At 40.2% G+C, this 12,210-nt stretch overlaps 1 protein-coding gene across 4 annotated transcripts in view; it reads right to left on the bottom strand.

Annotated features, from left to right (window-relative positions):
* SIN3A (SIN3 transcription regulator family member A) overlaps positions 1-12,210 on the bottom strand; it is a 71,479-nt gene that overhangs the window by 52,252 nt on the left and 7,017 nt on the right. The window lies entirely within an intron of this gene.

The following is a 12,210-nucleotide window of genomic DNA, read 5'->3' as shown; positions in this document are numbered from 1 at the left end:
GTAAAAACACAAAATACACCTTTCTTTATTCTCTAGTTTTCTTTTCAAATGCCATCATTCCCAATGTTAATTACATATTTACATGCTACAAAAACATTCAAGTGCTTCTTCGTTAACTCCACTCAAAGCCTAGTACTGTAATTGTGGTCTACCATTTTAAATATCAATTGTTTAACACTTAAATGATATCATGAGAAAGCACCAGGCCAGGAGTAAGAGGACAATGGTTAAGGGGCTATGTACATTTCAATAACTTCCTCATTCCATGTGAGTTTGTTTCTCAAATTATGAATGAGAAGGTTGGAAAAGATCATTTCCAAGATTTTTTCTGCCTCTAACATTCCTGAACACTGAGGACATTCCAGAGTCCCTTATTAATATTCTTCCGTGGAAGGACCCTTTCTTTTCTGCAGGACGCAAACAGTCTAGTGATATTCCGGCTGGGAATCCAATCTGTTCTTTTCAGGGCTTTTCCAACATCTATAAGCTTCTTCCAGGTAGGGTTCTTTCAACTTTGTCTGCACTGCCCACAGTCCTACCACAGACACTCAAATACTGACCATGCAGAGGAAAAGAATAATAGTAATAGTTAACATAATAATGGCATATCTGCAGTGCCTGGGTGGCTCAGTCCATTAAGAGTCTGACTCTTGGTTTCAGCTTGGGTCATGGAATTGAGCTCCTGCGGACAGCACAGGGCCTGCTTGAGATTCTCTCTCTCTCCCTCTCTCTGCCCCTCCCCAGCTCGTGCTCTCTCTCTCTCCCAAAATAAATAAATAAACTTATAATGAATCCCAAGCAGTATTCTACGCAATTTACAAATATTATCAGAATCCCTACACCAACCCTATAAGCAAGGTGCTTTTAGTCTCTGTTTTATACATGAAGAAACTGAAATACAAAGATTAAGTCAACTACTCAAGGCTGCACAGCTAACAGGCAAAGCTGGAATAGCAATTCGCCAAATCCGCCTCCAGAGCCCAAATTCTCAACCACTTCACTATCTCCTATCTCTCACAGAAGAAGAAATAAAGGAAGAAGAGTCCCTTTACTTAAGACACACATGCATGGAGCAACTTCAGTTTTCTTTAACCTCTCCCACACCAGGCTCATTCATCCTTTCTTCAGCCTCAACCCAACAAAGTAGGAAAGCTTTTGTGGCATTCATTCATTCAATTAGCAAATTCAGGGAGCAGATATGAAGGTGTTAGGTGCCCTACAAAAGCTTAAAAACTAGTTGGGAAGACCATATACAGCCTCACTAGTAATCAAAGAAACATAAAGTAAAATGATAACTTACACCAAAGCAACAGGCAAAAATTAAAAGAGTATGATGATATTTAGTGTGGGTAAGAGTATAGAGCAATACTACTCTATAAGTAGTGTAAGTTTTAAAACTGGTATGGACTGGGGCGCCTGGGTGGCTTAGTCGGTTAAGCATCTGACTTTCGCTCAGGTCATGATCTCGCGGTTCGTGGGTTCGAGCCCCGCGTCGGGCTCTGTGCTGACTGCCAGCTCAGAGCCTGGAGCCTATTTCAGAGTCTGTATCTCCCTCTCTCTCTGACCCTCCCCTGCTTATGCTGTCTCTCTCTCCTAGAAATAAATAAAAATATTAAAAAATAAAATAAAATAAAATTGGTATGGACTATTTGGTTGGTAACTTGCAGCATCCACTAAATTTTTAAATTAAATTTAAAATGGGCAGGGACACCTGGGCGACTCAAGTCGGTTAAGCGTCTTACTTTGGCTCAGGTCATGATCTCACGGTGTGAGCTTGAGCTCACAACTCACAGTGTGAGTTGGGCTCTGTGCTGACAGCTCAGAACCTGGTGCCTGCTTAGGATTCTGTGTCTCCCTCTCTCTCTGCCCCTCCCCAGCGCACACTCTGTCTTTCCTTCTCTCTCTAAGATAAATAAACATTAAGAAATTTTAAATTTAAAATGGGCATACCCTCTCACCTAGCAATTCCACTTCTAAGTATCTTATACATCTGCCAAGTATATATACCCAGCAGCAAAGTAAGAAAAATCTAAATCTCTATCAATAACTGAATAAACTTGATACATTGATATTAGGAAAACTATGTAGCAGTTAGAAGGACTGGGGTTCCTCTACAAAGAAAGCCCTCCAAAACATACTATTAAGTGAAAAGAACAAGCTACAGAATATATACAGTGTGACCTCAACACCCACACACTATGTACTCTTAAGATTTGTGCATTTCATTGCAAATTTTGCATCAGAAGGAAAAAACTATAAACAATACTAAACTCTAGACAAGGATATGCATGCTCCAGTAATCAGGTGAAAATGTACTTATGTTTGAAACTTTGAACTACATTGAGAAATTAGTTTGGATTAATAGATGGAGGAAAGGACAGATGGTTATACGGCAAAACACATACTGTAAAAACAGAAATGTAAAATCTAAAGTAGTGTGTACATGGGTGTTCACGACAAAATTCTATCAACTTCGTTGTATGTTTGAAATTGTTCTTAATAAAATGTTGGGAGGAAAGGCTAACAATACAAACCAGCTCATGAATGCTGCAAGTAAGTGCTACAAATTTGGAAAGGAGCAGAAATGTGTACACTGGGAAAAAAAACTCTACAGAGAAGGTAAATACTTGGTTATATGTTGAAAATTAAGGATGAATTAGGGCATAGCGGGTATACAGGATGAGATTAAAATATTATAGTAACTTTGTACTTACAAGTGTAAAGAGCTATTTACAATCTTTGCCAATTCATTTATTCCACAAATAATTCCTGAGAATCTAGGGGCGCCTGGGTGGCTCAGTCGGTTAAGCGTCCAACTTTGGCTCAGGTCATGATCTCACAGTTCATGGGTTTGAGCCCCAGGTCGGGCTCTGGGCTGACAGCTGGCTCAGAGCCTGGAGCCTGCTTCAGATTCTGTGTCTCCCTCTCTCTCTGACCCTCCCCTGCTCACGCTGTCTCTCTCTCTCTCTCTCTCTCTCTCTCTCAGAAATAAATAAAACATTTAAAAAATAATACTAATTCCGAGAATCTACACGTGCTGGGGCACCAGTACTGAACAGGACAGATTTCCTGCCCCACAACAATCAAGTCTTCCAACAGGACTGGTACAAGTCACTGTGCTCCTCCCAACAGTCCTGTCAGATGGGCACACCCAGAACGCTATTTAGAGGGAAGCTGATACTCAAAGAAATCAAGTGACTTGTTCAAGGTCACACAGCAAGAGGCTAGACTTTCCTTGGAATACATGGCCAATCTGGAGTAGAAATACTGGACAGACAAATAGTAACGTGCTTGCAGAGAGGTACAGTGAAATCCCAGACTATAAAGTATTCGAATGCCAATAATGGAGCCACAAGAGTCAGACACAAAGCTACTTTCAAGCCCTGCTTCAGCTGACATGATTCTCGTCTGCCACTATGGTCTCCGACTCTTCCAGATTTAGGGCTTACACTGTTATCAGAACTCCAGTCTGTGAAGACAGAATTTAAACAAGGAAAAAAAGCACTTTGAGAGATGGGAACTAGAGAACAAACAATGATGGCAGAACACTAAAAAGTCATCTGGCCATGTGTTACAATAAGTCCGAAGAACTCCGTATCATCATGCAAAGAAACCATAATGCCCAAATAAAGCAAGCAGGGCAGGGTAACGGCGATTCTGCAGGGCAGGCTTCTGGGATAGGGTAGGACAACTGGGCAGAGTGAATGTGCCACATTTCAGACAAATTTAAGAAAGGCGGAGGTAAAAGCTAACCCTTTCTGAATGATCAAAACAAAAAACATTGTTCTAGTTCTACAACCTAAAATATCTTCATTCACAGTAAAAAGTTGGCCTCCTAGAAAGCCAGACAGTTCTCCATGAGTATTTAAATCCAAATGAAGAATCCAACTTTAAAGAATCTTATCTTTTCCATTTAGATTAAATTTCACAAATAAGCTTAAATACAGACAACAGAATTATCTGAGTCAAGATAAGCTCAAAGCAGGAAAGCGTATGGAACATACCAAACTACCCTAGTTTGGAGGCTTTTAAGTATACAGTACTTTCTTTTTGAAATTTTAAAATTTATGGTTGACCCTTCAGTGTCTTTTTTTTTATTGTTATCTTGAGTTAGACACATTTTAAAGTCCCTTTATTTATGTAATAAAAAAATCCTCTGAAATTATTCTCTTATTGATGGTCAGCATCACATAAAATCACATTGAAATGTGTCCAATCAGTTTACATCAATTCATACTGTGGAAAAATGGAAAGTTTCTTTTGAAAAGCAAAGAAATTCTTATCAAAGCATAAAGTGAAATGTAATTACACATTTCAACCTAGCGCAATTGCCTACCACAGTCCACCTCAAAATCTGTCCAAATCCACTTCTAGATTTAAATCTGCTGGGAAATGAAAAGTACCTAAGAATAAATGAAAAAGGGAATCTATGTACACAGAAATTAACAACCCATTCTTAACACGCCACAAATCTAATACCCAAGCCTCCCCGAACTCAGTTTTACATTCTTCTTCTAATGATGTGGGTCTCAACCAGGACAGTTTGCCCTTGGGGCACATTTGGCAATGTCAGAAGACATTTTTGGGTGTCACAATTAAGGCATCTCATGAATTCCCAACCATGCTACAATGCACAGGTTAACTCCCCACCAACAAAGAATTATTCGGCCAAAATATTAATAGTGCCAGGTTGAGAAACCTGGATCTAATTAATGACAGCCCCATTCAGCACATACCTTTTATAAGCTTTGGTGGAATTATGTCACACTATGGTATGACAACGATTTTTACCAAGGCAGCTCAGAATAGTCATCTTGGTTGTGCAAAAGATATCACTGTTTTCTTTACGACATGTGATTCACCTTGAACCCTCGGTGTATCCGAAAAAAACGTTATCATTTACTCTTAGAATGAAGAGCAACTATATTAGAAACCTTAGTAAGAATTTAAATAGCAAATCCAAATTTTTATTCCCTATTTTCCTGTTTTGAAGATATAAATATCCCAACTAGGCAATATCCTTTAAAGTGCAACTGATTAGTCATCAACTATCATGTATGAAGTTGGAACACAGTCATTTGCAAATCTGTAAATTGATTCCAGATATATCTCTAATAAAGTTCTAGCTAATAATAATAATAATAATAATAATAATAATGCCACACAATGACATCTTTTTCTTTTTCCCCTTTTGCACCACCAAACACAAAACTTTGAAAAGTAATTCTTAATTTTGTTGAAGAGGGGACAATCATGTTCATTGCTCCATAACTGCAAACATACTTAGTTTTAGGCTAATAAATACCAATTAGAATGCTTAATCCAGAGGTGTCTGGGTGGCTCAGTTGGTTAAGCACTGAACTCTTCATTTCAGCTCAGGTCATGATCTCATGGTTGGGAGTTCGAACCCCACACTGGGCTCTGTGCTGACAGTATGGACCCTGCTTGGGATTCTCTTTCTCTCTGTCTCAAAATAAACAAACATTAAAAAGGGGGGGGGGCACATGGGTGGCTCAGCTGGTTAAGTGTCCAACTCTCGATTTCGGCATGGGTCATGATCTCATGGTTCATGAGTTTGACCCTGCATCAGGCTCTGCACTGACAGTGTGGAGCCTGGTTGGGATTCTCTTTCCCTCTCTCTCTGCCCCTTCCTCCGCCCCCCACCTCTCTCTCTCTCTCTAAAATAAATTAATTTAAAAAATTTTTAAAGGCTCGATCCAATGATGTGCTTTCATTTCTATGTCCTGTTTCCTTCCAATCACCTCTGTACACCCATCATTAGCATGTGTCCACTTACAAGTTAGTTTTGGTGCATGAATATCCTGTAAGAATACACTTGCACACCCTTTTAGCAGAATGAAATAGCTTTGATTCATGTTGAAATACTGCGTTTCGAAGTCCTACCTGCTGAACAACTACCTGGATGAGGACACCGTTCTTTCTCTCCCCGCCTCAGAAATACACTGTGCACTCATAAGGTCTTCAGTCTGAGAAAATTCATCATGTTGTCACCTAAAGACTACACAGTCTGCAAACTGGCTCCCAATCAATTCACCATCATCATCCCAGCCTCGCCTGCTGCTGTCTGCTGGACTGTATTTGTCTACTAGCTCCTCCAGTAGCTGCGTGGTGTCTTCCTCTCCTAGTTTTCTCTTTGCTATGACGGGGGGAAAATTATAGACTACCAAATTTTTTTACCAAAAGCTTTAAAGACCTGTGGAAAACAGTATAAGAAATGGTTGTACATCCTTCACCCAGATTCTCCAGATGCTAACATCTTACAGAATGTTTAAGATGGCATCTCCCAACTTCTTGTAGACTTTCTTGAAAGATGCTGTAATGCTTCAGGCAGAGCAGTAAGAAAACCGAAGTGTAACAGTGATGATTTATTTTACCACTGCATTATCCTTCTAGGCAATGCCATCATTCTTCCCTTTTCTTATCATTTTAGTCTTTTTTAGCATAGTTGGGAATATCTGACGAGCAATGATGAAATACTTCCTAGGATGATGAAATACCAAAATGTCTCAAGCTATAGGAAAACAAAGATCATTAAGATCTCATAATATAGGTTGGAATTATAAATGGTAATAGCTAAAGTGAGTTTATTATATTAAAGAGAAAATAAGTAAATTCTTTGTTCTTTCAAAGACCTACAATAAAGAATAAAAGTCATGAAATAGAAATCTTTACAAGTAGTTAGTACTGCTCAAAAATAAACTCATAGAGGCACCTGGGTGGCTTAGTTGGTTAAGCGTCCGACTTTTGTCTCTGGTCATGATCTCACAGTTTTTGAGTTCAAGCCTCGACATGGGCTTAAACCCGTGTCAAAAATAAAGAAACATTAAAAAAAAAAAAAAAAAAGAGGGGGCGCCTGGGTGGCTTAGTCGGTTGAGCGTCTGACTTTCGCTTAGGTCACGATCTCGTGGTTTGTGGGTTCGAGCCCCGCGTCGGGCTCTGTGCTGACTGCCAGCTCGGAGCCTGGAGCCTGTTTCAGTCTGTGACTCCCTCTCTTTCTGACCCTCCCCTGCTCACGCTGTCTCTCTCTCTCCTGGAAATAAATAAAACATTAAAAAAAAAATAAAAAAGAGGAAGGACTGTAAAGAAAAGGACTTGAGACGGTTAAAGGACTAGGCAGGGACAGTAGATGTGTCACCCGTCTCATCCTGCCTGTATCCTATTAGCTACAGGTGTGCCCCCACACAGGCATGGGCACAGACACCTTTAACCAGCTGTGTATCCTCCAACTGTGTGCAGCATACGGTCCTGTCTATGGCGGAAATCAAATCATTCATTCATTCATGCATGCATGCACCCTCTAAAATTTATTGAGTATATACTATGTGTCAGGTGTTGCTCTAGGAGCTGGGGGCTGAGCAGCCAACCAAACAAAAGTCTTCTCCCTCACAAAGTTTACATTTTAGTGGGAGAAAAGACAATATACAAAGTGCTCAGAATACTAGACAGTGACGAGCACTAAGAAGAAAAAGAAGAGAAGGGTTTTTGACATTTTACAAAGGAATGACTAAAGAATAACTTTTGAGTAAAGGAAGTGAAGAACTAGCCACTTGAAAATCAGTGAGGAAGCTTTACAGGTGGAGGGGACAGGAAATGCAAAGGCCCTAATGCATACATGTGCTTGATAGTTTCCAAGAACAGCAAAAAGGCCATGTAACTGGAGCAGAAGGGAGGAAGGACAGGCTGGTAGCAAATGAAGTCAGAGAGGTAATGGGGGTGGGGACGGTAGGTAGGGAGGTATCCTGTTCTCAGAGGTCATAATAAGGATTTGAATTTAATAATCAGACTGAAATGGGAAGTCACTGGTGGCTTTTAAGCAGAAAAATGACACGGTCTGAGATAGGTTTCAAAAGATTCACTTGGGGAAAAATTTTTTTTTAATTAAAAATTAAAAAGTAATAAAAAAAATAAAAGACTCACTTGGGGAGCACCTGGGTGGCTCAGTCTGTTAAGTGTCCAACTCTTCTGCTCAGATCATGATCTCACAGTTCATTATTTAGAGCCCCCAGTTGGACTCTGAGCTGATAGTGCGGAGCCTCCTTGGGAATCTCTCTCTCCCTCTCTCTCTGCCCCTCCCCTGCTGCACTCTCTCTCAAAAAATAAACTTTAAAAAGTAAATAATTGAAAGACTCACTGGGACTGTTGTGCTAAGAACAGACGGGAGAGGGGCAATAACTAAGCAAGAGGGAACAATTAAGGTACTGAAATAATCCAAGCGAGAGATGTAGTTGCATTCACTGTCATAGTTGGGAGTAGGGTGGTAGTGGTGGCATTAAGTGATCAAATTCTGAACAGTATTTTGAATACAGAATAGGATTCGCTGAAGACTAAATATGAGAAAGACAAAAAAAGACACAATGCCTATTAAATATCTAAGAGGAAATAAGAAGTGGGCCACTGGTTATACTTATCTATAGTACAGGGGAGAGGTCCCCAGTTAAAGAAATTTTCGAGTTACCAGCACTGTTTGGCTTTAAGGAAGGTAATTCTCCTTAATTAAGCATTTCTGCACAAGTGAGACAGCCTAAACCAGGCTGTGGCCCTTAATTAGTTGTGGAACCAGATTTACCAAAAAACAAAAAAACTAAAAATTCTTGCATTTCAGAGCTGCAGATTAGGAATTATGGGCCTGTATATCCTTCAATAGCCCACAAATCAGCAAGCGTAGCCTTGGAGGACAGCCCCAGGACCAAAGAAGCTCCCTCAGCCATGATGTTCTAAGCACAAATAACATGCAGACAGCAAGACAGAAACAAGAAAGCAAAAGAAGGGAGGGGCAAAGAAGAGAGGCTTGCCTTAGAAACTGCTACTAATAAATGCCTAACTTTGAGGCCAATTGCAACTAAAACAGAAGTAGCCTCTAGTGAACAAACTTTAAAATGCAATTAGAGTTCAGTTTGTATACTTTTTTTAAATCACCTACTGTGCGCCAATATCATCCTAGGCACTGAGGTCATCGCAAAAAGTTAAGTCCCAGGGGTGCCTGGGTGGCTCAGTCAGTTAGGTGTCTGACTTCAGCTCAGGTCATGATCTCATGGGTTTGTGAGTTTGAGCCCCTTGTCGGGCTGTGTGCTGACAGCTTGGAGCCTGGAGCCTGTTTCAGATTCTGTGTCCATCCCCCCGCCCCTCCCATGCTCATGCTCTGTCTCTCTCTCTCTCAATAATAAATAAAAACATTAAAAAACAAAAAGTAGTTAAGTCCCAGTCTAGAGTGACTAAGTCATTGGTGCAGCTCTTGCTAAGGAAAGCCAGTTGCCCCACAAATGTATAAGAACAAAACCCTCTATGCATTTGGCTATAGATTACAATGAATCTCGCTAGGCATGTCTTTTGGAGAAAAAAGCCCCAAAAGAAAATTATGTAATTAAAGGAAGCCAAGGTTTTGGTGTTTCTAATGTGTTGTTCAAAGACAATTAAGACGGGTACTTGTCAAGGCGCCCGGGTAGCACAGTCGGTTAAATGTCTCACTCTTGATCTCAGCTCCGGTCATGATCCCACAGTTAGTGAGTCTGGGCCCCGCACTGCGCTCTGTGCTGACAGCACAGCACCTGCTTGTGATTCCCGGTCTCCCTCTCTCTGTGTTCCTCCACCCCACCCCCGCATTGTGCGCTCGTTCTCTCTCACAAAAATAAACAAACATTTAAAAAGAAAAATAAGACAGGTAATTTTCTAAAGACAATTATACTTCATATTTAAAAAGACGGGCACCTGGGTGGCTCAAGTCATTTGGGCATCAGACTCTTGGACTCTTGATTTCAGCTGGGACCGTGGTCTCAGGGTCGTGGGACTGAGCTGCTCATTGGGCTCCACGCTGAGTGTGGAGCCTGCTTGGGATTCTTTCTCTCTCTCCTTCCTTCTCTCTCTGCCCCTCTCCTCCACTCACATACACACACACTCTCTCTAATTAAGAAAGAAAGAAAAGAAAGAAAGAAAGAAAGAGAGAGAGAAAGAAAGAGAAAATAAAGCATGAAAACAAAATTCCTTGAAATATTGGAAAGAAGAGAATGTAATAATGACAGAATGACAGACTACCCAAGTATGCTGCTAGATAATCTTAACCTCAATAAAAAACATCCAGAATTATTTACTAAATCTGCAACTAGATAAAAATACTAAGATACTACTTCTACTACTCACTTATTGAAGTAGAAACGAGAAGACTTATGTGAAGGAAAAGTATTAGGAAACAACAGTTGACCGTATTAACATATCTTGAGCTTGACAGGGTAGTGGTAACATATGCGCCAAGCCCATAATTTCTTCGCTACCTTCCAAATAAGCAGAAACAAATACCTTCTTAAATACCTTCCAAAGCAGCAGAAACAATTAGGTCTGCAAACTGAGGAGAACAGGATTCACAAACTCTGGAAGAGACTACAATTCATGTGCTAATTTCAGCATAACATAATTTCTAATACCACAAAGCACTTTCTGGGAGTACTTTGAGATGTCTACAGCCATTCATTCAATAACCCCTTCAACTGGATCTGTGATTTCAGACTTCACCCTCCTGTTGCTCATTCAGTGTTCTCTCTTCCTCCACCCCAAGGAAGGGGTCTCCTTCCTCTGAATTCCTTTCAGCTCTTTGTACTTGACTCTTATGGCACTCAACCTAAACTATTATGTAGTAAAATTTACCATGTGTATATCTGCCTTTCCTTCTAAGATGTAAACTCTTGCAGGACAAAGACTTCCTGTGTCAGCCCAGAGCTAATTAAGAAGGTGGTTAATAAATGGGTGTTGACCCATTTATTATTCTATTTCCCTTTAGAATCTGAGTCCCAATTTTTTTCCCTTTTGAAGGAAAAAACACACTGCTGGTTCCTCAAAAAATTAAACACAGAATTACCTTATGAGCTAGCAATTCTACTTCTGGGTATATATACAAAAGAATTCAGAGCAGACACTTGAAGAGATAGTTATACTCCCATGTTCATCGCAGCATTATTCACAATAGCCAGTAGGTAGAAACAACCCAAAGGTCCACTGACACATGAATAAAACAAAAGAAAATATACGCATGTAATGAAATATAACGCACTGTTAAAAAAAGGAAAGTCATTCTGACGCATGCTACAGCATGAATGAACCCTGAAGACATTCTAAGTTAAATAAGCCAGACACAAAAGGACGAATATGGCATGATTCCACTTACAAAAGGTACCTAGAGTAGTCAAACACACACAGACAGGTTGGTGCTAGGGGCTGGGGAAAGATTTAAATGGGCTATTATTTAATAGGTACAGAGTTTCAGTTTGGGAAGATGAAAAAGTTCTGGAGATAGATGGTGGCAATGGTCACACAACAAAATGTACTGAATGCCACTGAACTGTACACTTAAAAATGGTTAAAATGGGGGCACCTAGGTGGCTCAGTTGGTTGAGCGTCCAACTTCGGCTCAGGTCATATTTTCACAGGTTGTCAGTTCAAGCCTCCTGTAGGGCTCACTGCTGTCAGCGCAGAGCCCCTTCAGATCCTTTGTCCCCCCTTTCTGCCCCTCTCTCTCGATGTGCTCTCTCAAAAATAAATATTTTTAAAAGTAAAATAAATAAATGAAAATAAAAAATATTTTAAAATATTTTTAGAAGTAAAAAAATAAATAAAATGATTAAAATGATAAGTTTTGTTATACATATTTTACCCCAATTGTTTTTTTAAAAGCACACTGCTCCTTCTGTTTAGTATCCTTAGACAAGACCTAGAGTTAAGAGCATGGACTCTGGAACCAGAACGCCAGGGTTTAGATCCCATTGTAGCTACTTATTCTCTGTGTCACTGTTTCCTGATTTTTTAAAAAAATTTTTTTACACATATTTATGAGAGACAGAGAGAGACCAGAGCAGGGGAGCGGCAGAGAGAGAGGGAGACACAGAATCCAAAGCAGGCTCCAGGCTCTGAGCTGTCAGTGCAGAGCTGATGCGGGACTCGAACCCAGGATCCACGAGATCATAACCTGAGCTGAAGTCAGCCGCTCAACCGACTGAGCCAACAAGGCACCCGTTTCCCAATCTTTAAAACATGGATTTCATGGTACCCACTAGATAGGGTTATCATGAAGATTAAGTGGATTAATAAATGTCCAGTACCCAACTCAGCACCTGGGACATAATAAGAGCTCAATAAGTGAAAGTTATAACTCGAGGAGACAGAGGATATAGTTGGAGAAAGCCTTTTTTTTTTTTTTTTTTTTTT

This window comes from Hyaena hyaena, unplaced genomic scaffold (genome assembly GCF_003009895.1).
Source record: "Hyaena hyaena isolate Hyena2069 unplaced genomic scaffold, ASM300989v1 scaffold_137, whole genome shotgun sequence".
NCBI classification, from domain to species: Eukaryota; Metazoa; Chordata; class Mammalia; order Carnivora; family Hyaenidae; genus Hyaena; species Hyaena hyaena.
Note: the sequence above shows the minus strand (reverse complement) of the source record. Positions and strands in the feature narration are given on the sequence as shown.